This window comes from Petaurus breviceps, unplaced genomic scaffold (assembly GCF_028583685.1).
Source record: "Petaurus breviceps papuanus isolate PSGF00001 unplaced genomic scaffold, PetGlider_PUasm1.0 179, whole genome shotgun sequence".
Classification (NCBI taxonomy): Eukaryota; Metazoa; Chordata; class Mammalia; order Diprotodontia; family Petauridae; genus Petaurus; species Petaurus breviceps.
The window spans coordinates 5,636,159-5,662,951 of record NW_027185779.1 but is presented as its reverse complement, the minus strand read 5'-3'; the positions used below and the strand labels follow the sequence as shown (position 1 = coordinate 5,662,951).

Genomic DNA, 26,793 nt, shown 5'->3' with positions numbered 1-26,793 from the left:
AGAGGGGAGAAGGGAGAACGTTAGAGGCTTGGAAGGCGGCCTGTGCAAAGGCATGGAGGTGGGCGATAGAACAGTACATAGACAATAACTGTGGTACCGGAGAAAGGCCATCTGTCATCCCCCTTCCAATTCCTACCCCTCAAGGTCTTATTACACATTGCTCATTTGTCAAGAATGTGGAACAAATGTCTAAAAAATCCTATTTATTTTATTGGGAGGGATCACACACTTCGACTTGAGGAGCCCTGAGGTTTAATGCTTCTCAACATGTCACTTGTTAGCTCAAGAGTTGTATCAGGTCTCGGTAGATCAAATTACTATGAGTGGAATACTTGGACACTTCCCTGAGAGGCATCATTCGAGTGAACTCTCTTGTCTGCTCATAAAATTCTATAATGAACAAGTCATTTCATTCTTCCTCTAGTACTTTTCCTTTGCTTTCTTGTCCTCGTGGACGAACAGATTAGGGATAAATCTCCAATAATACAGGAAAGGGTTATAGGGGGCAAGAAGCAGAGGCAGAGACTATACTCTTAGGACTTCAGAAAGCAGCATTTTTATTGCCGAGAATGTTTTAAATTTCAAAGATAGAAAAAAGGAAGAAAAAATTTGAGTCAGAATTCCCTCCTCCCTGTTTATCCAGACACCCATCAATAAATACACTGTTATCATTATTTTCACACCTCAGAGGGCTAAATCCTGAATTCCTCATATAGAAAAAATTACCAGTAATATCAAAGAGGTCTTTTCTCCCTGCCTGAGAAGGATAGCACATACACAATTGAGGCAATATGGCTTTGTGTATCATCTAAAAGACTTGTTTGTTTGGGTTGTTTTATACTTACTCCACTAAACAGACAAACCACACAAAGTAAATCCCGTTTTTGCCACACTATCGTTCTTCATTTTGCTAATTTGTTGTCCCACTCCAGTGTCATTTAGAGGTCAATTCATCTGACCCACTTTAAATTTGGAATCCAATACAAAATGTCCTTGCCTCATCTCTCTATCCATCCATCTTCTCTAGTTATCATTCTATATCCCTCCTCCCTTTCATGGCATCCTTATGAATGCCACCTATAATAAATCCATCCACTTGCTTTCCTTTCACTTTCTTCTTAACTCTTCAGTAATGAAGCAACTGACCTCGTAATTGAACTGAAAATGTTCTCTCTAAAGTTGTCAATGAGCTCTTAATTGCAAAATCTTGGGGCCTTTTCTCAGTCCTCATTCTTCTTGACCACTCTTGACACTATTGATTACCACTTGCTTCATCTGACTATTTCTCCTCTCTAGGTGTTTGTGACACTTCTCTCTCTCATTTATGCTCCTAGCTGATTGACCGTTCATTCTTGGTTTTCTTTACTGGATTGTCACCTAGGTTGTGCCTGTTGATCATGGATACCCAATATCCTTCCTGGGCCCTCTTCTCTATTTCCTATGTGTTATTTCACTTAGTGATCTTGTCATCTCCCATGGATCCAATTACCATCTTACTATGCAGATTACTTCTCAGATCTACTTAATCAACCCCTACCTGTCTCCTGACCTCCAGTTCCAAGCACCAAGCTACCTACTGGACATCCTAAACTAGATATCTCAAAAACATCTTAAACTCACCAAGTCCAAAACTGAACTCAGTATCTTTCCCCCAAAAAAACTTCCCTATTACTGTTGAGGGTATCACAATCCACCCAGTGACTCAGGCTTATAACCTAGGTGTCATCCTTCTCTCCCTCTCTCTCTCTCTCTCTCTCTCACTTACACACACACACACACACATACACACATACAGAGTATTCAATTTGTTGCCAAGTCTGTCAATTCTACCTTTGCAATATCTTTCCTATATTTCCCTTCTATTTTTAACACAGCCATCACTGGTTTAGGCTTTCATCACCTCACTTCTACCCTATTGCAAAAGCCTGCTAGTTAGCCTCCCTGTTTCAAGTCTCTCCTTGCTTTAGTCTATCCTTGACTAAGCTATCAAAGTGAACTTCCAAAGTAAAGGTCTGACCGTGTCACCTCTTTATTCAATAAACTACAGTGATTTCCTATTACCTGTGGGATCAAATATAAAATTCTCTGTTTGGCTTTGAAAGCCCTCCATAGCCTAGTCCCTTTGTACCTTTCCAGTCTTCTTATACCTACACCCTCCCAGGCAGTCTGTGATCCAGTAACACTGGTATTCTTGTTCTCCTCTCACGAGACATTCCATCTCCTGACTCATATATTTTCCCTGGATGCTCCCTATGCCTGGAGAGCTCTCCCTCCTCATCTCTACCTTCTGGTTTCCCTGGCTTCCTTCAAGTCTCAGCTCAAATACCACTTTCTGCAAGAAGTCTTTCCTGTTTTTCCTTAATAATAGTACCTCCCCTCTCTGTGATTGTCTCCAGGTTATTCTGTATGTAACTTGTTTGTACATAGTTCTTTGCATGTTCAATAGACTCTGAGCTCCCTGAAAGCAAGAATTGTTTTGGTCTTTCACTGTGAAGCTGGAAAGTTGTGTTGGGATCAAGTTGTGAAGAACTTTAAAAGTTAAACAGAGGAATTTATATTTTATCCTCTAGGCCATAGGAAGTCACTGGAATTTATTGATTAGACTTGCACAGTCAGATCTATACTTAATGAAAATCAATTTGGCAACTATATGGAAAATAAACTTGAATAATGAGTCCTTAATTTTGCTGAGACTTTTCCCTCTGAGACTTTCTCTCACAGATCCTGTAAATTTCTTGTTTGAGCATAGTTGTTTCATATTGTTTCTCCTATTCCATTGTAAGCTCCTTGAGAGTAGGGACTCATGGAGATTATTTATTTTTTCTTTTCTTTGAATCCCCAGGCTTATCACATAGGCTCAATAAATGCTAGTTGACGACTTCAAAAACTTGAAGTTAGGAGACAAGTTAGGAGCCTAGAAGACAGAAATTGATAAAGGCCTGAAATAAAGTGGTGGTTGTATAAATAGAGAGGTGAGGTATTTCATGAAAGATGTTGTGGAGGGCGAAACAGCAAGATTTGACAATGGACCAGATGTGTGTGGAGTGAGGATTACAAACCTGGGGGGCTAGAAGGATAGACATGCCTTCAACATAAACAAGAAAGTCTAGAGGGAGGAGTAGGTCTTGGAGGAAATAGGAGATGTGTTTTGGGCATGTTGAGTTTAAAATGTCTCTGATATATCTAGAATGAAATGTCAAATAGACAGTTGGTGTTGTGAGACTGCAGCCCAGAGTAGAAACTAGTACTTATCAGATCCGTCAGTCATCTGCATATAGGTAATAATAATCATCAAAGGTGACAAGTTTACTGAGAAGGAGAAGAGATATGAGAAGAGGTCCCAGGACAGTTCTGGAAATGACTCAGAGAGAACGATACCTATGATGAACTAAGTGAGGAGTGGTCAGATAAGGAGGAGACTAGGAGAGAAGCGTGTCAGGAAAACTCAGAGAAATAGGAGGAGAGGGAGGAAATGTTTGACACGTCAACCCACCCTCCACGCAGTGACTGAAATTACTGTCTCAACTATGACCATATCAACGTTCCACCCGATCTCAATAAATTTCAGTGGTACCCTAGGACCAAATATAAACTCTTCCGTTGGACTTTTTAAATCTTCATTATGTGGGCCCTTCCTATTTTTCCAGTCTTCTTATACATTGCCACACTCCATTAATGCTACAGTCTAGCCATACAGGTCTACTTACAGTTTCTCACGCTCAACATTCCACACGTACACTCCATCTCTGTGCCTTTGCACTTATACCTAAAATGTTCTTCCTTGCTCCTCCTACTTCTTAGAATCCTTGTCTTCCTTCAAAACTCAGACCAAGCATCACCTCCCGTCCAAGTCCAAGGACATCTTCAGTCCTTTTAGCAGTTAGTGCCTCCCCCCTCTAAGGTTAGCTCACATTTATGCGCATGTTGTCTCCACCATTGGAATGTAAGCTCCTTGAGGGCAGAAACTGTTTTTGCTTCTTCTCGTATCCCCCGAAATTAGCACAATACCTGGCACACAGTAAGTGCTTAATAAATGCTTGTTGACTGATGGCTGGATACATTGATAGAGTGAGTAGTAGTCATGGAAGCCAAAATACAAAGGATTAATAGGGGCATTGGTTGTAGACAACATTTCCCCCAAGAAGTTGGCAATGAAAGGAAGGAGAAGTAATGTCTAGAAAGGACAAAATGATCCAGAAAAGAGTTATTTTAGAATTCACTTTTCTATGCTGAGATAGATCTCATGGAGTAGTGGAGCCCAAAGTTTCATGAGAGAGACAGAGACGAAATGACCGCTACAGCAAGTTTCTGGTGGATGTAGAAAGGAATGAGATTTTTAAAATGCTTGTAGAGAGATTAGCATTGATTAAAAAGAGGGAGGGGAATATCTTCTCCTCTGTGAATGGAAGAAACGATGCAAGGGTGGCTGAGGATTCTGAGAACTGTGGGAAGTGGGGGTGCAGTTAATAAACATGGAGAAGTTTACAGGGCTTAAATTAAAAGAAAAGGTTTGGAAGAGTTGCTACAGAGAGTGAGTTAGGGAGTTGGGTCAGAACAGGAATAAAGAGCAGCATCTATCAAAATTAAGGGGACAAAAATCCATTAAAGCAACCAGACAGAAATACAGTGATGAAGAGTTAATTATAGACTTAGTTCCAAACAGAGAATCCAACTGAATCTAATAAGCATTTCCTAAGAACTGGTACAATGGAAGAGACCCTGAGTTCAAATACAGCCTCTAATGATTACTACTTGTGTGTACTCAGGCAAGTCACTCAATTACCATGGGTATCAGTTTCCTCATTTGCAAAATGAGAGGGTTAGACTAGATGGCCTCTGAGATCTCTTCCAGATGTAGGTCTGAGATAATAGCATCCCACTATATGAGGCAGCCTAGTTTAGTGGTTAGAATGCTTGTCTTAGAGTCAGGAAAAACTGGGTCAAAGCCTATCTCTAAAGCATACTTAGCTGTATGACTCTAGGTAAGTCATTTAGCCTGATAGTGCCCAGACAAATCTTTACAACTATAACTTAACTTAAAATTTTAAGACTATGGAACAGTTATGGATCTACAATCAGTTGAAGGTTTTTACTTTACAGGTCTAGAAGGGGAGAAAATTGGACCAGACTTCAGAATGAGTTTTCCACTGCTCTTCCAACATATTCTTAATTAAGCACAATTAGCTTAGTGAATTATGATTGTGTTCCTGTGGACAGCTGTAGGGATTTTCTTTCTGTTTATTTGTCTTTAACTAAAAGCCCATATATTATCTGGTAATATCTCTGAATTTGTCCTCCAAAGGTGGAAAGGATGTACATTTTCCCATAGAAACCTTTCTCCAAATAATTACTAGACTCCATAGGCATAATTCACTCTGTCAGACACCAGAAAAGAAGCATTATAGTTCATCACATCAAACATTGTGGTATCAGAAACAGTGAACTGACATAACAAAATGAATCATGTAGGGAAATGCTGTTGATGGGAAGATAGAGTTTTGTTTGCACATTAATATATCTCCACAGACCAGTAAAGGTTGAATTGTGCATAAAAGGCACAATTGGACTCTTTTTTATTCACTTTTTCCCCATTTCTTTGAAAATTTCATTTTAAAAACAGCTAAGAGATGAATAAGTAACTTGGATGGACTAGGGTGGAACTATTAATTCTAGCTGAGCCAAGAAGCACTACTAGACCGTAAATCAGACTGCTTCTTATAATCAGATGTTTGCACATAAGAGAGATCTAGGGTGACAGAAGCTCTGTAAATCAACCCACAGAGCATTAGACTCCAGAACAGAGAAGCAATATAACATCAGGAGACCCAAGAGAGTCACATCTGAGAGAAATTTTCGGTTGTCAAAAAGAAGAAAAGAAGTCATCCAGAATAGGATTCTATTTTTAAAAGAAGTTTTGTCCAAAAAACCAGACAAAAAGAATGTGTTTTGGTAGATATCTTTTTTGTAAAATCACATTTAGGTTGAGACCACCACTGTATTTGGAGACTAGAGGAAAAAGAAGAAAAATCAAGACCAATTTTTCATTCTGTTTGGATAATATAATTGGAATGTTTCATATGCATTATTTATTTCATCTTAGGAATTGTTACATTCAACACGTAGTTAATATGTGCCTACTATGTGTCAGGCATTGTGCTAAAGGACAAAAATTAAGTGGTCCCTGCCCTCAAGGAACTTACATTCAATAAAGGAGATATGCACATATGTGGGAAAATATACAGAAAATAAATACAAGGTAATATGAGGGGAGGTGCTAGGAAGAGGGAGTATTAGGAGAAGCCCCACATATAAGGTGGCACAGTAGATAGAGTCCCAGCCTGAAGTCAGGAAGACTCATCTTCCTGAGTTCAAATCTGGTCTCAGACACTAGCTGTGTGAATCCAGGTGGGTCACATAAACCTGTTTGCCTCAATTTCCTCATCTATAAAATGAGCTGGAGAAGAAATGGCAAACCACTCTAGAATCTTTGCTGAGAAAACCCCAAATGGGGTCATGAAGACTCAGACATGACTGAAAACAACCAAGAAGTAAGGGGGTAGCTGAGCTGAGCTTCAAGGGAAACTAGGCATTCTAAAATATGGAGGTAAGGGGAAATGGCATTCCAGACATGGCGGACAGCCCATGTGAAGACATATATACCATAAAGAGCTCGTTTATACATAGCTATTTGCATGCTGACTTCTCCACTAGATTGTAAGCTTCTTAAGAGCAGGGACTTGTTTTTACCTTTCTCTGTATGCCTTTCACTTACCATGATGGTCATCAGGTACTTAATAAAATGGTGCTCAGTAGTTATACTTGGTAGGTACTTAATAAATAGGTACTAACTTTTGACTGACTTATCACTGCAAAAGATAGAAAATCATATGGAAGAACTATAAGGCCAATTTGTCTAAATTATAGAGTTCTCAGATAAGTCTGGAGAGATAGGTTGGAGTCAGATTATGAAAGGCTTTCAATGCCAAACAGTGAAATTTGGATTCAACCCCAAAGGCAAGAGGGAATTAATGGATTTTATTGAGCAACAGAGTAACAGAGTCTTTTTTTTTCTTAAAGCATTTGGGGTTAAGTAACTTGCCCAAGGTTACACAGCCAGTTTTTTTGTGTGGATGCTAAGTATCTGAGGCCGGAACCTATCCTGGGTCCTCCCAACTCCAGGGCCAGCACTCTTACTCACTGTGCCACCTAGCCGCCCCTCACATAGTCTTTAGTAAAATTATTTTGGCAACTGTGTGGAGGAGACATTAAAAAAGAGACTTGAGGCAGAGACCAGTTAGAAAGCTATTGGGAACCCAAGAGTTATTAAATCATAAGATTTATGAAACACCCTCAAACACATGATAGAAAAAGTTGAGTCAATTGACCTGAGTCTAAATCGCACTTTTGTCATTTATGTATTACTTGTATGTCCTTGAACAAGTCACTTCACTCCCTACATCTCAGTCTCTTCATACAAAATTATGAGGGGTCAGATTAGATGATCTATAAGGGCCCTAAAGTAAACATACTATTAGGGTATAAAGAAGCACAAGCTCTGGGAGGTTTATAATGCTAGAAAGCCTTCAGGTGTGATCCTCAAGACATCAAGACCTCAAGATTTTCAGTACTAAGTCTGCTTTCCAAGGACAGGTCTGGTTAAGTACAAAGCAGGTCATCACCAATAGTCCATGAAATAAAAAACAGTGCAAGATCAACTGGGCATGGCACTCTGCTATTAAGGAGGTTGAGACTGGTAGGTTGTTTAAGTTTGAGAATTGTGAATAGCAGAGATCAAAGATGATTGGGTCAATCTGACACCAATATGGGGAGCCCCTGAAAGCACTAAACTGCCTGGAAAATGTAAACTGACCCATATTAGAAAAACAGCAACTCAAAAATTCCATGATAATCAGTATTGAGATTGGACTCATGAGTGGATCCTACTTTTCCAACTTATGCAAGATAGGGAAACCTAGTGTCAACAAGGAGAGAGGGATGGAATAGGGAGGGAGGAAGGAAGGAAGGAAGGAAGGAAGGAAGGAAGGAAGGAAGGAAGGAAAGAAGGAAGGAAGGAAGGAAAGTAGGAGGGAGGGAAGGAAAAAAAAGAAGGGAGAAAGGGAAGAAAAAGGAAGGGAAGGAAGAAGAAAGGAAGAAAGAAAGGAAAGAAGGAAGGGAGAGAGAAAGAGAAGGAAGAAAGGAAAAAAAGAGAGAAGGAAGGAAAAAGAGAAAGAGATCAAAAAGAAACAAAGAAGAAGAAGATGGTCCTCAGTCCTACATAGTTTTCTTCTGCTTCTACAGGGATGGTGACTGAGTACTCAAAAAAGGATCAGAGGATGCTAAGAATCACCCAGTTTTTAGATTGTTTATAAACTTGAAATTACTGCTGATCTTCTAAATGTTACATCTTTATTCAATGGCCAACAGCTGAATCTGCTACTGAAGGAACTGAATTGTAAGAATCTTGACATTTTCAATAAAAACTAAACTAGAAGACAGAAGGAAGTTATAGATAAATGGAAGGATAACTTAGTTTCTCCTTAGACAGAAAAATAAAAGACATAATGGAATTGTTTTTATCGTGTGTCCAAAAGCAACACAAAGCATAATTTCATAGGACCTTTGATTATCTCATATTGCAGTGCTGATGATAACACCTACCATGAGACTAATCTTAGCCTATGTAACAGCACCTGTTGTAAAGGAAGATGATGCAGAAAAGTTCTACAAAGACCTCAATGCAGGGCATCAAATGTAATCAATGTGTATGCTTTGGTACTTGGTGCCTTCAATGCAAAGGTGGGAAAAGATATGAGCAAAAATAAGGTTGAAAAATGTGAACTGGAAATGAGCTATGAGAATGGACAAAAACTTGCAGACTCCAAAGGAGCTTAATGACTATGGTGCAAGAATATTTTGAGGGGGAAAATAGAAGGTACTAGATATATAGAGTGCAAAATAATATCACAAAAACAATTGCATTTGAATGTATAGGAAATTACATGTTACAAATTTGGGAGTCATTGTTGAATCAGCTAGCTCTCTTTGCATAGCCAGACCACCAACTTGTTAGAGCAAAGAAAAATATGTGTGTGTTTGTGTATTACAACAAAGTTAAGAGAAAGAATAAAATGGAAAAGATATGATATGCAATTAAAACTCCAACCTAGCCTATTTAAACAAGTCATTAATGAGTCATGGAAAATTGGACAAATATGAAAAAAGAAAAAAAGACTGATTAAAATAATTTCATATAGAAATCCAACCAATGTAAATGTATTGTAATAACAAGGAAACCAAAATGTTCCCCAAAAATGCATTAACCAGAAAATACTTGACTTCTTTCCAAGTAAAGAAATTTGAAAGCCAATGGCCACACCTCTTTAGAACATAAATTTATTTATAAACTTTTGCAGAGAAGGAAAAATGATGAGCAACATCACTTTATGAAACAGAGATATGCAGTGCAGGGTAAAATATTTCAAAGAAAGTTGCTGAGACCTAATTAAATAAAGCCATATCAAGAGCATTTAAGGATGAAACTGAAAGGGGGCAATTTTGCAAAATGCATAGGGCAATGGACCTAGAGCCAAGAAGACTTGAATTCTAACCCTCTCTCAGACACCTACTAGCCATGTTACTCTGGGTAAGTTAGTTAACCTCTCTGAGCCTCAGTTCCTTCATATGTAAAATGAGGGGACTGGATGCAACCTCTAAGGTCCCTTTCAGCTCTAAATGTATGATCCCATAAAAAGAGGACAGTAAGGAGAAGAAAGATAGAAATAACTTCAAATATTTTAATAAATTTTAAAATTATCTCTTTTGACTACTAAAGAAAGTTAAAGCATCATACTATAAATTTGCATACATGAGGCTCGCTCAGGTCTTTCTTAGTATCTCTAAAATGTATTTTATCTTACTTTTTTATTTAAGTTCAGCTATTTTAAAAATAAGTTGAATTAAGAGTTAGTATCTTTAATTTGGTAAACAAAAATATTGTCTTTTATGACTGAGTCTTCAATTAAGATTTGGCTTTTTAAAAAATAAAATCTCTGGGGTACACATTCTAATTTAATGTGCTGTACATACCTATGCACTAAATTGGGACTCAACATTGCACTCCAAGATGTACTTATAGAGGAAGCAGAAATGGAAGAAAAGATAGAAAATACTGGGGGAAAACAGCTGGATTAGATGGAAACTACACTCTGAAGTTGTTGAGAAATTAATTCACAAGGTATGTGCAGGAGAGGAAGATGCCAAAGGGCTGGGAAAATCTTGAGTGAGACTTATCAACATCAAAAAGGAGACAAAGAGAACATTGACAACTAATACTATCATTTCTTATTTAAATGTATTTTTGAGAATAAATTATAAATCCATTAAGGTCATCCTTGATGTAGGTATTAGTAGGAAATAAGTAAACTTTCACAAGTGAGATGCCATGAAAAACTATATTTACCATCACATAAGTGACTGAAAGATGTAGAAGATGCAAAGCATTTTGCTTGCTATTAACTATTCTTGATTCAATGTAGCAAGAGTAGTTTAACAACTCTTCAAAGTATCTTCTAGCCAAATTTCAAAATTATTCAAGATTTCTTAAAATACATAACAGTATAAATAAGCTATAATTATTATTATCATGTGAGCTATAAATCAGAAAGACATACGCTCAACAAAAGTGTTTATCACTGTCATGTAGAAAATTCATTGCAGAGTCTATTTTGAAGAGGGATTCTCTATCAATGACCAGGTGCTCCAGATGTTTGATACATCAAGTTCCAGAATGTTTCAAAGCTTCCTGAGCCTCCTAGACAAAATTCATCACTACTGAAAGGAGAGTGACCTAACATTCAAATGGGAAAATCAAGTAAATAAAGAATACCTATTGGCCAGTTTATGACCTGCAATTAGATGGGCAGCCTATAGAATACATGTGTCAATGTGTATGTTGGACAGATGTTACAAAAGGACAATAAGCTGAGTTCAGACTTTAAAATGGAGAAGGGTAGCATATCTTAAAAATGTGAAAAATGCCAAACTCCTAAGGGAGTTTGACTCCCAAACTTCTCATTGAAACAAAGGTCAATCTTTTTAATACCAATATTCTGTCTATTCTACTGGTGTCACATGGTTGACAATCATTGAACACTCTGGTTCTTAAGGAATTAAAAATTAGTATCACTTATAAATGGAGAAGAAAATGGCAAATGGAGAAAGAAATGGCAAATCACTCCAATATCTCTGCCAAGAAAACCCCAGATGGGGTCAAGAAGAGTCAGACACAACTCAAATGACTGAAGAACAACAAAAATCACTCATAAAGCCATGTAGAAGTGAAGGTAGTTATGAACAGGCTACAACACAGAGAAAACAAGGAACTATGAAGAATAAGAGGAAAGGATATCAGCAAAGAAAATTTTGACTAAAAATAAAGATGACATTGGCATATGGCAAGAGTCAGGGAAAATCAAAGGACAACCTCATATATTTCATTGGTATCTTCACAATGTGAAGAAAAATGTACAGAAGGACCCCAGTACCTTGAGTAAGTCCTCCTATGTAAAACTTAAAGGAGGAAACAGAGAAGGAGCACATAGGATTGGTAGGCATGGATGAATTGTGACCTTCTTCATTGGAGGTCATTCCCAAATTGAATCACTGATCTCTTGGAGTATTTGAGTATACCATGGTATATAAAACTTTTTTCTACTAAGTGTATATTTTAGTATTAATTCAAGAGTCAGGATAAGTTCCTCATGACTACATCAAATCCATTCTAACATTTTAAGCACCTAATATGTGCAAGCCATTGTGTTAGATATTAAGGATACAAAGAAAAATTTTAAATTATTCCTGCCCTCAAGGAGTTTATATTCTACTAGGAGTCCTCAGTTTATTAACAGCTAAATATATTAAGAACTATCTGAAGGAAGAAGATATTAAAAAAAACTAAGTGATCAGGAAAGGCTTTCCATAGGAAGTGGAACATAAGCTGAGCAGTGATGGAAGATAGAGATCCTAAGAGGTAACATTTTTTCAGACAGTTCATTCAAGCAAAAAGGACAGCCTATGAAAAGGCAGAGAAGCAGGAAATGAAAATTTGCATTTGAGGAACAGCAAGTAGGCCAGTAAGTATAGCTTCAGGGGAGTCGCATAAATGACAGTAACATTAATTAAGACAGAAAAGGTAAATGGAATCTAGATTGTAGAGGGATAGAGGGATTTGAGTGCTAAGCTAAGAAGTTTGTGCTTTACCTGAGAATAATTGGAATTGAATTGTTATCAGAGAATTGGAAGCTATTGAAGATTCTTAAATAGGAGAGTGACAGTCAAATTTGTGCTTTAGCAAAATTGTTTTGATAGATTTAAGACAAAATCTGGTTTCTACCATAACTGCTAGCCATGGTGCTGACTGCTTCTCTGATAACAACCATGACAATATTATCCTCCCTTCTAGACCTTTCTTCCCCTTGTTGAGAGGAAGAGAGAAGAGATGAGAAAGGAGACAGAAAGAGAGAGAGAAAGAGACAGAGAAAGAGAGAGACAGAGACAGAGAGACAGAGAGAGAGACAGAGAGACAGACAGACAGAGAGAGAGAGAGAGAGAGAGAGAGAGAGAGAGAGAGGCAGGAACAAAGACAGAAATAGTGACACAGAGAGAGATAGTAAGATAGAATTTAGTCTCTTCAAGAATTCTGAGGAGGTGGGACAAATAATTTCCATGCAAGGGCATGGATATTGTTCCTTCATTCATTGTTGTATCATCCAGTTTCCAGTGTCTCTTTAAGATGTTGTTGATCTCCTGCCTTTTCTAGTACTAGAAGATACAAAAGCAAACAAACAAAAACTGAAAACTACACATCATAGATTACTCATCTCCAATACTCTCTTGGTGTGACTTTTTCTTCTTGCCTGCCTTTTAAAGATATAGTTAGTGTTTATGGCTATGCTAATTATACCTCTGCCCTATCTTTATTTTTCTGGTTTCTACACATGAGTCAATAATCTGACTTTAAAAGTCCCATATGCTATGGACTTCTAATAATCTTTGTAAAGAAGACTGACTGAAGAAAGTATTGTGTAGTAGAGAGAAAATGAGATTTGAAATCAGAGGATCTGGAATCAAAGCCTAGTTTTGCTATTTACCACCTCTTCAGGAGGGTAGCTAGGTGATGCAGTGGGTTAAGTAACAAATCTGGAAGACTCACCTTCCTGAGTTCAAATCTGACCTCAGACATTTACTAATTATGTGGCCCTGGACAAGTCACTTAACCCTGTTTGTCTCAGTTTCCTCATCTTAGCTGGAGAAGGAAATGGAAAACTACTCCAGTATCTTTGCCAAAAAAAAAAAAAAACAACTCTAAATGGAGTCACAAAGAGTTGGACATGACTGAAACAGCTGAAGAAAAACAAAAACAGCCTTTATCTCTGGGCTACATTTTCTTCATCTGTCAAATGAGAGGATTAGACAAAAGTACCTTTAAGGTCCCTTTCAGCTCTAAATCTATGATCTTATGACAAGCAAGTTCACAGCATAGAGGCTATTGGTCAATTTCTTTCCCTGAGTTAGCTCAACTAAATATTCACAGGATAAATAAAACATATACTCTCAGTCAGCTCACTATCTTGGGGTGTGGGGTAGTGGAAAAACAGGTAGAACATTTGTAGCTCAAAATTTTGTGGAAATGAATGTTGAAAACTTAAAATAAATAAATAAAAGATTTTTTTAAAAGATTCAATGGAAGAAATTACAATCAAGTGCAAAGAAATGAAACATCTATCATGCTCATTATCCTGTCTGCTATTGACAATGCTTTCAGTAAACCTATAGAACATAAGTTTATACCATAATACTTCTATTCAATCACAAAAAGTAGTCATTTTTTTCACCTGCACTACAATCCACAGTAAACATAAAAGAATAGTTCTTTATTTCTATCTGAATTCCATCAAGCAAAGTAGAAAAAGACACAACAATAATAATTATAACACTATATCTAACACCTATATAAAATTAATTGCTTTCAAAGCCTTTTTGAACATAATTTCAGAATACTTAGGTTGTGATATAGGCTTTACTATCTTCATTTTATAGATGAGAAAACTGAGGATCAGAAAAGTTAAGGGACTCGGGCATGATCAAGGAACATAGATTCCTTGCCACATATTATATAATCACAGGAACATAGATTTAGGGATGAAAAGAAATCTAAATATTACATAATCCAATCCTTTAATTTTACAAATGAGCAAACTAAGGCCCTGAAAGGTAAAGCATTTGCCCAGGGACTTACAGTAAGTTTTTGGGAAGACCCAGATTTCAAACCTTGGCTTTCCAATTCCAAATCCAGCACTCTCTATAGTGTCACATTGTCTCTAGTCTACCATGGCAAAATAGAAAGCCATAAACATTATATCAAAATGATTGTTGATTCAACTGATTGAGTCAAACAACTGATAAGCTAAGAGTTGGGGATGGGAATGAGGAGCAAAATCAGTGAAATCAATCATATGACTGAATGGGCTACTTTTCTGAAATAATTAACTGATCAATTAAGTGAAAATGACAACTCCAATAGAACCAGCTAGTATATGCACTGTATTCTATCTTTAATTATTAAGTAGCATATTAACCAAGATATAACTAATAGAAATCCCTTCATTTGGATTGGTTTAGGGAGAGCATATACAAGTATTGGCCATCAGTCAGCATGGATGGGTTTCAATCTGCATTGTTAGTGCTTGTCTCCCCATTGAGAAATCACTATGCATTTATATTTTGTCTATATCCAGTATTTTCTCAACTGTGAATGTGTTGTATTCCTCCAGTAAAATGGAGCTCCTTAAGGACAGGGACTTTAAAAATGCTTCTTGACTCTTCCTGTGAAGAAATGTTGAATGAACAAGATCACTGACCTACTGGAGTATATGTTGGGCTCATCTTGCTCAAAGGAAATAGTATCTTCACATAGCCAGACCACAGGCATGCAAAGAGTATATATTTAGACATGCCACACCAATGCCCTATGTTTTAAAAGTGTCTAAAACAAGCTTGATTTAGGTTATCATAGTAATTTTTCTTTTAACCAGAGAGGAAAACAAACCTGTCATTAGGAAAATTTTTTTTTAATGTAAATAATCTAAATATAAAAATCTAAATTATCTAGATTTTTTAATTTTTTTGAAATTTTTTAAAATAGTGATTTATTTTAAAATTTCTGATTTGGACTACTTCAGAAAAACCTGGAAAAATTTACATGAAATGATGCAAAGCAAAGTGAGCAAAACCAATAGAACGTTGCACAAAATCATAGTGATATTATACAATGATCAATTGAGAATAGAATGCAAGCTATTCTCAGCAACACAATGATCCAAGACGATTCAAAAGAAGTCTTGATGGAAAAATGCTATCCACCTCCAAGGAAAGAATTGATAGAGTCTGAATATAGATCTAAGCATACTATTTTTCACTTAATTGTTTTCATAGGTTGTTTGGTTTGGTTTGTTTGTTTGTTTTTTTGTCTGTGCTTTCTTCCAAACATAACTAATGTGGAAATACGTTCTGCATCATCGCATATGTATAACCTATCAAATTGCTCACCAACTCAGAGAAGGAGAGAATTAAGGATTTAAGATTTTTTAATGTTAAAACTTGTTTTTACATACAATTGGAAAAATAAAATATTATATTAAAAAATTTCTGATCTAAGACAATTCCAAAGGACTTAATTGCTATCCACCTTCATGGGAAGAACTGATGAAATCTGAATACAGGTTGAAGCAGACTTTTTAAACTTTATTTTTCTTAAGTTTTTTTGGTCTATGTTTTCTTTCATAACATGACTAATATAGAAGTGATTTGCATGACTGCAAATGTATAACCTATATCAGATCGCTTGCTTTAAGTAAGGGGAAAGAGAAAGCATGAAGGAGATAATTTAGAACTCAGAACTTAAATATATATATGTATATATAATTAGTTTTACATGTAATTTAGAAAAAAATAAAACATTTAAGACAAAAAAAATCTCTGATCTAATTGTCTAAATCCAAGATTCTGTTATGAGTCATTATATGGGTTAGGTAGGCTTCTTGCTACCTAATCAATGCATTCTCTCAAAAGTATTTATTAGCATCTTTACAAGAGGGAAGATGTGTCAAATCAATCATTTTAGTTAGTGATAGAGAAGCAAGATTAAAAGTTCTTGGGGAAGGGACCCTAGACTTTGGTTGAGCTCAGGGTGTCTCAGTTCCCTTTCATTTCTTCACCTTGAAGCTGAGGGATTTTTTTTAAAACCATTTCAGGTAAATGGACTTCCAAGTCTTTTAGGTTAATGTACCACAAATTACTCATGTTTAGAATGAATGAATTTTACTCAGTGTCCTCAGATTGCCCTAGTGGCTTTGAAACTTCCTATTCCTAGACCCAATATGGGTACATTCTACATGAGTATGTTATACTAAGCAACCCATCATCAAGGCTTGTTTCATAACTATCATTTCTATAGAGCTTTACAAAATTTATTTCACTTGATTCTAATGACAACCCTGGGAGGTACTATTAGCTATTATTTTACAGATGAGGAAACTGAGGAATGCAGAGATAAAGTGAATTACCCAGGGTCATACAGCTGGTAAGTTTAAAATTTGGCATCAGGTCTTTTTGACTTCAGGTAGACTAGGTGGTATAGTGGATAGAGTACCTGGCCTGATGTCAGGAAGATCTGCATTCAAATTTGGCTTCAGATACTTACTAGTTGTGTGACCCTGGGCAAGTCACTTTAACCAGTGTTTACCTCAGTTTCTTCATCTGTAAAATCAGGATAAAAATAGCTCCTGTCTCCAAGGTCTGTTGTGAGGATCAAATGAGATAGTATTTGTCAAGTGCTTAGCGCAGTGCCTAGCACATATTCCTGATGAAGACTCATCTTCATAACTTCAAATCTGGTCTCAGACACTTACTAGCTGTGTGACCCTGGCTAAGTCACTATTTCTATCACTTTCCTCATCTATAAAATGAGCTGGAGAAGGAAATGGCAAACTATTCCAGTGTCTTTGTCAAGAAAACCTCAAAAGGGTAGAAAAGGAGCATGACAGGGTTACATATTATCACCTTATTTATTTAACATATGCAGGGTATATCATGTGAAATGCCAGGCTGGATGAATCAAAAGCTGGAATTAAGGTTGCTGGGAGAAATATCAACAATGTCAGATATGCAGATGATGCCACTCAGATGACAGAAAGTGAAGAGAAATTTCTTTAAGAAGCCTCTTGATGATGGTAAAAGAGGAGAGTGTAAAAGCTGTCTTAAAGCTTAACATCAAAAAAACTAAGATCTTGGCAACTTGTCCCATCACTTCCTGGCAAATAAAGTAAGAAGAGATGGAAACAGTGTCGCATTTTATATTCTTGGGCTCAAAGATCACTATAAACAGCGACTGAAGCCACGAAATGAAGAGACGCTTGCTCCTTGGAAGGAAAGCTATGGCAAATCTGGACAACATACTAAAGAGCAGAGATATCACCTTGCTGACAAAGGTCTGTATATTCAAAACTATGGTTTTTCCAGTAGTAATGTATGCCTGTGAGATTTGGACTATAAGGAAAGCTAAGCACTGTGAAGTTGACGCTTTCAAATTGCGGTGCCAGAGAGATTTTTGAGAGTCCCTTGGACAGAAAGATTAAATCAGTCAATACTTTAAAAAAATAATTCAGACTGTTCACTGGAAAGTCAAATACTGAAGCTGAAGCTTAAATACTTTCTCCACATAATGAGAAGAGAGGACTCATTGTAAAGACTTGTACTTATTGGAAAATAAGCTTGTACAAAAATATAAGTTGATATCTACCAACCACTTGGACTAGAGGCAGTAATTCCTAACTCAATGCAAACATAGAACTCTATAAAAATGTCTCCCAAATAATTTAACTAGATTAAATTAATGATGATCCTTAAAATATGACATAATTCTTTCTAAAAAGAGAGTGGCAATGGATTATCAAATGATAGCAGTCCAAACCCTCCCATGGGGCCTGCCTCAACTTCCCTTCTCCTAAGGAAGAGAGACAGCTTGGTTTTGGAGGAGGCCAAAACCTCCTCCAAACACAGATTTCCCAACTCTAAACCAAAAAAAAGAAAGAGAAAAAAAATGAAAAGACTCGTAGCCACTTCTTTTCCCACCAGAAGAGTAGCCTCTACTCTCTACTGTCTGCAAAGAAGCTTAAGATCCAGCCTACTCCCTATTTCAAGAAGAGAAAGAGTTCATAGACTTCTGCTCTTCTGCCCAACCACAGACTAAAAAGAAAAAAAAAGTGGCAGAGACAGGAAGTCAATGTTTTCCTGATCATCCAGAAAATAGAAAGCCAAAGTCAAGGGAAAAATAAACTCCAGAAGACCTGGGTCTTGAAAATCCATATAACACTATCAGACAAATCAATCAAACTACAAAGAATTGATTAAGTACCCACTATGTGCTACTTACCATGTGAGGAGCTGAGGATATAAATACATAAATGAGACATTCCTTACCCTGAGGGAACTTACGTTCTACTGGGGGGATACAACATGTTCACAGGTAAGTAAATAGAGGTTACATACAGAATAATTTGATAGTGATAGGGGAAGGAGCATTAACTACTGCAGACAACTTGAAAAAAGTAAGGAGGTGCTTGAGGCAAGTCTTGAAGATAATTCAAGGCATGGGAGACAGCCAATGAGAATGCCCAGAGATGGGAATTGGAGGGTCTTGTCCAAGTCCAGTGTCACCAGATCACAGACAGCATAGGAGGGATATGGTATAAGATACTGGAAAGGTGGGAGTTGGGTAGCAAGCTGTGAGAGACCTTGAATACCAAACAGAGAATTTTGTATTTGGACCTGGAGGTAATGGGAATTTTAACAGATGTGACATGATCTGATCTGTACTTTAGAAAGATGTTTTGGATAGCTGAGTAAGGCATGAACCACATCAGGGAGAGACCTGTGGCAGGGAGACCAACCAGAAGACTATTGAAATAGTCCAAGTATGAGATGATAAGTGCTGATTAGTGATAGCGTCAGAGAGAAAAAAAGTCAATATTATGCACCAGAGATGTTGCAAAGGTGGAATTTATAGGATTTGGCAGTAGATTAGGAGAGAGAGAGAGAGAGAAATTGAGGATGACACCTAGGTTGTGAGACGGTGACAAAGAGGATGGTGGTGCCTTCAATAGTGATAGGGAAATTAGGAAGAAAAATGTTTTTGAGAGGGGAGGGGGTGGATAATAAATTTTGTTTTGAACATGTTGAGTCTAAGATGTCTATGGGACACTCAGTTCAGCATGTCCAATATTCAGTCAAAGTTGAGAATGAAGGTATGGAAAGAGGTTAGGGTTGGACTAATAGAATCATATGCATAGAGATGCTAATTAAATCCATGTGAGCTGAAGAGAGCACCAAGTGAAATAATACAAAGGGAGAAGAGAAGATGGCCAAGGACAGAACCTTAGGGAACACCCAAGACTAACAAGAGTGTCCTAGATGAAGATCTAACAGGAAGACTGAGAAAGCAGTAATACAAGCAAAAGGAAAACAAGGATAAAAGAGTACCACAAAAACCTTGAAAGAAGAGGGTATCAATAGTGTCAAAGGCTAGAAAGAGAGATCAAAAAGAGTTAAAAAGAGACCATTCACAGTTTTATTTTTCTTTTGATCTGTTTCTTCTTTCACAACATAACTAATATGGAAATATGTTTTACATGATTGCACATGTATAACCTATAACAAATTGCTTAGCATCGTAGGGAAGAGAGATGTGAAGGAGGAAGGGAAGGAGAAAATTTGAAACTCAAATTTTTTAAATGAATATTTTTAATTTAATATATTTTGTTGTATATTTGAAAGGGACAGCAAGTTGTGCATAGTAGATATGCAGTATTGTGTGTATTCATCTTTTTATTGTACTTTATTGTGGAAATGCTTGCTTTAATCCATAAATTAAAGATAAAATATCTTTAAATGAATATTAAAAATTGTCTTTACTTGTAATTGGAGAAAAATAAAATAATTGTAGACCATAAAAAAGTGGGAGACTTCCTTTAAGAAGTGGAGGCCTATTGTAGATGGCCTTCTCAAGGACTTTAGCCACAAAAGGAAGGAGAGATATATAACAATAGCTAGTAGGGATGGATGGCTCAATTGAGAACTTTTCCAGGAAGGGGAGATAAGAGACTGAAGGTAAGAGAGAGAGAGTGAGGGTAGAGGAAACAGTATGCTGGAAAAGACAGAATGGAATGGGATTACTTTTATGTGTAGAAGGGTTTGCCTAGCCAAAGAGAAGGACCACCTCCGGATGGTGGCAGAAAGTTCTCCTCTGCATACCTGTTCAATCTCTTACCCATGGGGGGAGTACTACTGAACTGACTGGACTTACTTACATAAGGGATGAAAGATTATTCAACCCACACCAGTTAGAAGGTGCCATTTGTTGATATGATATTACCAAAGCCATGGAAAAAACCACTGGGAAGATGGTGATACCATCCATTAACAGAAATAATGAAGTCAGGAGAAGTCGTTTGGGAGGAAGAATGATGAGTTTGGTTTGGGGCATGTTGAGTTTGTGATACTAGTGAAACATTGTCCATTGGACTGCTAAAAATGTCAGATTGGAACTTAGGAAGACAGATAAGGGCTGGAAACAAATTTGTGAGTCATCCATATAAACATGATATTTTAATGTATGGGAGTTTATTCTTATTAACCTGCATATTCAGATGATGAAATATGATTGAATACTTATCAGAATAACCAACCTAGCATTTTGAGGAGGAGGGGCTAGAAGGGAGGGAATTACAAATAAGAAAAACTGTGTTTTCCCAAGTAAGCAATATTTCAGTGGCAAAAACTTCCCGAATTGTTTGTGAATATAATATAGCTAGCGTATGAACAGTATTTTACAAGATCACGTTCTCTGCTTCCTCTTAGGGAAGGAAGCACAATGCCACCGTAAGCAGATACTACTAACATAGCACAGATGCTGAAGAGGATGTGAACATAAATGCTCACACAATCACACACACACACACACACACACACACACACACACACACACACACACACACACACACACACCTTATCCCAAAGTACTATGCCTTCATAAATCTTCAGTTTTCATGAATTACTGCCATCACGGCAACCAAGTACAAAAAGTTGTGCCTTAAGTAGTAGTGTCTCATCCTAGACAGTTTAACTTTACCTTATCCTGATTTATAATCCTCAGGGTATCATCTCCACACTGCTTTGTGTTCATTACTGCTAAAGTGATGGCATGTGCCCTATAGAGATAAAGTAAAAAAAAAAAAATACAATTTAATTGCAAGCCAGATAAGCAAAATCTTTCTCTTCCCATGTTGCATACATCCTTCTACAGATCTGACATTTATTTTTTACCAATTCTTATTGGTGGCAGAATTTCCATAGCCTATGAATACATTGTACCATACAATTTTATGTTTTGTAAAAGGTGACCTATACTTTCTTTTCAAATGCGGCTTCTTTAATGAAAATATTGTAATGTCAGTCCATGCAAAGCAAATGCATATTAATATGCGTTTACATCTGTCTCATATTAATATTCATGCCTGAATCCACATCCCTACACAAAGCCAATTTTCTGACCATCTGTGTGATGGCTGGTGGATGCAATGAATAAATTTTATTTGTGAGGGGAGTGATAAATCATGTATCTTCAGTTTTTCACCCACAATCTTTCCTCTTAGGTGCTAAAATGTTTTCCTTGTGGTTTGGAATTTTTAAGTAAACCAAACCAATTAACCCTTTCACATTCCTGAAGATATAGTCAGCTTGGTAAAAGACCAGGGAAAACAAAACTCTACAACTGTTAGGAAAGGTAACCAGAACTTGGGATAGCACTGTTTGGTTTAGACATGGCTTTTCTCAAATGGATTCTAATCTTTCTTTATCATTCTTTTCTGCTTGTTGATGTAGTTAAGAAAGATTCATACTATTTTTTTAAAGTTCTGCAGAGGAAGTGGGCTCACGGGAAAAAAGTACCATACAACCATCAAGGAATAATCAAGTTGTACAGAATAGATTCACAGATCATATCCAGACGGTCTGAAATTAGTAGAGAGAGTTTAGCCAATAACTGGATAATTATGGTGGTTCTTCTTCATTTATGTGTGATCTGAGGGTATCAGAAGCAGTAGCTGTTTTGATTCTTGATGATATAGTGACGTCTCCTTGACATCAAGACTCAAATCTATGGTTTGCTAATGAAGCTAGTTAACTTAATGTAAAAGTAAAGGTTGAAGTTTTTTAAGACCATATAACAATTAGATCATGCTATAAAATGCAAAGGACATTGGAAAAATATTTGATCTGGCGATGGCAGACTAGTGAATAATAAGAAGTTACATTCTAAGTTACATTTCCTACCTCTGCCTCTGACTTTTCTGTGAATTCAGAGTATCACTTGGCTTGTAGAACTATTGAGCACACGGGCCAAGTGGGCTGAAGTAGAACTGAAAATTTGAATTTGATCCCAAGAGCACAAGCCACAATTCAGTTTAATTCCACAAACACATGAAACACCATCTGCAAGGCACCAAGCAAGGTAGTAGGCTAGATACTAAGGAAACAATGACAAAAATAAAATTCTCTCTGTTGTCAAAAAACTCAAAATACTTCAATATTACTAAAAATCCATGTCAAGACAAAAGCAAATTGAAATATATAGTTCTCACATTATCAAAAACTCTCAGGGTGGCTAGGTGGCACAATGAGTAAAGTGCCGGCCCAGAATCAGGAGGACCCGAGTTCAGTTCCGGCCTCAGACACTTAACAACCACACAAAAACACTAGCCATGTAACCTTGGGCAAGTTACTTAACCCCAATTGCCCTCCAAAAGGCAAAAAAAAAACTTTGACTCAAGAGAACATATTTGGGGCAGCCAGGTGGCACAGTGAGTAAGAGCGCTGGCCCCAGAGTCTGGAGACCTGGAATCGGTTCCAGCCTCAGATACTTCACACACACACACACACACACACACACACACACACACACACACACACACACACATACAAACTGGCTGTGTAACCTTGAGCAAGTTACTTAACCCCAATTGCTTATTAAAAAAAAAAACTCTCAGAATTGGAAAGGATTCCTGAGGTCATCTCATCCAGCCCTTACCTGAAGATGATGATGATGATGATGTTGATGATAATTTATATAGCACTTAAAGATTTAAAGTACATATTATCTAACTTAATCCTTACAATCCTTTAAGAGAGGTACCATTATTATCAACATTTTACAGTTGAAAAATCTGGAATACAGAAAGGTTGAATGACTTGCACAGAGTCACACAATTAGTAAGTGTTTCAGGAGGTATTTGAACCCAGATCTTCCTTTCTCCTAATCCACAACTCCATCTACTCTACTGCATTTGTTATAGCTAGGTGATGCAGTGGATAGAGCATAGGGCCTGGAGTTAGGAAGACCTGAATTTAAATCCAATCTCAGACACTTACAAGCTGGGTGATCTTAGGCAATTCATTTAACCTCTGCCTCAATTTTCTGATCTGTAAAATGGGGATAATAGCAACTGCCCCCCCCACCCCAGATTGTTATGAGGATCAAATGAGATGATTATAAAGCACTTGGCACATAACAAGTACTACATAAATGTTTAATTGTTATCATTACTATTATTATTATTAACATTCCTGATGCAGCCAACAAGCCCCCTGCCTGAATCCAAAGTTCTCCAGTGAGGAAGAGGAACCCACCACCTCCTAAGGCATCCCTTTCCACTTTAGGAAAGCTCTAATTATTGGAAAACTTTTTCTGACTAGCCTAAATTTCCCTCCTTGAAATTCCCACCCATTGTTCTTAGTTCTACCTTTGGGGGCCATATAAAATGACTCTGATTCCTCTTCCTCCTGATAGTCCCTTGTGTACTTGAAAAAAAAAATTCATCACTCTCTTATCCCTTCTCCCAAGAATTCTCTTCTCCTGGCTAACTATCCCTGATTCCTTCAGCTTCTCATTTGGCATAATCTTGAAACCCTTTGCCATCTTGTTAACTCTCCTCTGGACTCCTTTCAAATTAGCAATTCCTTTTCTAAAATGTGGCATCCAGATCCGAACTAACCTTCCCAAAATGCAGTAGGCTGATTACCTCCCAGTGTTGGACAGTTTGCCTCTTGAAGTGGTCCCTTCCTAGGATTACATTAGTTTTTGTTTGCTTGTTGATTCATTTTTGGAATCTAAATCATACTGTTGCCTTCTGTGGAGCTTGCAGGTCACTAAAACCCGAGATACTTTCAGATCAAATGCTTTCTAACCATACTTCCCTCCAGCCCCATTTAATACTAATGGGGGTGGCTTTTTTAAAAAGGATTTAACATGTATCTCTTTTGAATTTTGTCTAATTAGACTTGGCCCATTTTGTGGGCAGTTGAGATTTTACTGAATTCTGACTCTATCATCCTTCTCTTCCTCTCAGTTTTATCACCTGCAAATTTGATAACCATGCCATCTATATTTTTATCCAAGTCATCTATAAAGACATTAAATAACCCAAAGCAAAGATCAAAATCCCTGGATCACTCCACTACAGACCTTCCTCTTATCTGACATTGATACATTAGAGATGATTCTTTGGGTCTGGTCATTCAACTGGTTCAGAATATATATTTCACTATCACCTAGCCACATGTATTGATCCTGCCAACAAGGAAAGTCAAGGTTTTGAAAAAAAACCGGAGTACCACACCTCTAGCATTCCCTGCTCTCACAAATAACCCTGTCAAAAAAAAAATAGGTCAACTGTCATAACCTCTTCTTGGTGTAGCCAATATGATTGTTTGTGGTCATTGCTTTTTTTTTTGGTTCTAGAATTTTTCCCAGGAATCAAAGGCAGATTCACCAGTCTATAGTCAAAATTCCATCTTCTTCTATCCTTTTTAAAATCTAAATAACATTTGCTTACCTCTAGTCTTCAGTTCCTTCCTAGTCCCCATAATCTTTCTTTTTAATTTGTTAGGGTATTTTTGGGAGAAGAAAGTCTAGATCTTGGATTTAATTGGTACATGGAGTCTGCAGTGAGGCAAATCCTCACTGAACAAATTTCTTCTTATAATGCATATAGGAACTGTTCCACAACTTATAGTCTTAAAGACTTGTACAGACTAAATGATTCAGTAATATCAAAAAAAATCATGAGTAAATGTCAGAACATGAACTGAGAGTTGGAAAAAATTTTAGAGTTCATCTCATCCAATCCCTTCATTTTATAGGTAAAAAAAACTGAGGATCAGAAAGGTTAAGTGATTTGCCCAAGGTCAAACAGTGTCAGAGGTAGGATTTGAATATAGGCTGTCCTAACTTTTAAGACAACCCTGCATCCACCACACCATGATCCCTCATATAATTTTTTAATGGTCAGTGGAAGTTCTATAAATTAGTAAATTGTCAACCAAATTCACTGCCGAAATTAAAGTTTCTGATGGATTGACCATCTATGAAAACCCTCTCAAATGCCAATAAATATCCTGAAATCATAAAAATATTGGTAATAAAGGGAGATTTGTTAATTTCTTTTAAAAAATCTTTTTTTCCCCATTTCCCACTGAATGTGAATCATTATATTAGTAGGTCCTCAGGGAGATTTTTTTTTAAAAGCAATTGGGGTTAAGTAACTTGCCCGAGGTTACATGGGCAGTTTTTTTGTGTGGGGGGGTATTAAGTATCTGAGGCCAGAACCGATCTCGATCTCGGGTTCTCCCAACTCCAGGCCAGCACTCTTATTCACTGTGCCACCTAGCCGCCCCAGGGGGAGATTTTTTTTAAATTAAGTTATGGTTCCTCTCTTTGAAATGTTTACAACCTATGAGAAGATAGAATGTACACCAAAAAACAGCTTAAAGATATAAAGCAATATATATTTGGCATTGAACACTCTGTAATCTAGCCCTAACCTGAATTTCTAGTCTTATTTTACTCTATTCTCCTTTACAAGGCTAATTTCCCACCTCAGCTTGCTTCCTCTTGTCTCAGTGTTGTCATTCATACCAGTAACATGCCTCCTCTTCATCCAAACCTTTTGAATTCCTTCAAAGCTCAGGTCAGGTGTTACCACCTCCAAGAAGCCTTTTTTGATCCCTTAATTGAAAATGAGATCTACTGTACCCTTCACAAATTTCTTATGGAAATTTGTCTGTACCCACCACCTCCTTAACCTTATCACATTCTACTCATATTGTGGGTATTTATAAACTCCTTGAGACAAGGGACCGTTCTGTTTGTTTTTAATCTTTGTATCCTGGTATGTAGCATGTCTTATATATGGCATCCAATAAAATTTTTATTTTATTTGATTCAGATTGGATGAATTATACTGAGTTCTGGCTATAGAAGCATATGCATGGTTAATATCTGTGCAAGGAGTTCAAAAGAGAGAAAAATCATTGTGGGCTGAGATGGTCAGAGATGACCTCACAAAGGAATTTGGGCTTACCCTTGACACCTGGGCAAGATTCAGAGAAATGGAGAACATTTCAATTTAGGTGGAATAGTGGAAATAAAGGGATAGGAAGTGGTATTTGAGGGGTGTGTCTGAGAAACCACGAGTACAACCCCTTTGATTTAAGATGGGCTTGTATAGAGGAGAAGTAGGTGATATGGTTTAAAGGGGCAGGCTGGACTTTCCAGGTACTTACCCACACTCGCGTGCACACACACACACACACACACACACACACACACACACACACACACAC

The 26,793-nt window shown here is 37.2% G+C and overlaps 1 long non-coding RNA gene across 2 annotated transcripts in view; it reads right to left on the bottom strand.

The window, feature by feature from the left end:
* The window catches only part of LOC138160122 (uncharacterized), a 380,488-nt gene that overhangs the window by 181,010 nt on the left and 172,685 nt on the right, over nucleotides 1-26,793 (bottom strand). For both annotated transcript variants that reach the window (XR_011168079.1, XR_011168078.1), the window contains one exon: nucleotides 21,245-21,323. This is a non-coding gene — a long non-coding RNA (uncharacterized lncRNA). The remainder of the gene's footprint in view (nucleotides 1-21,244; nucleotides 21,324-26,793) is intronic.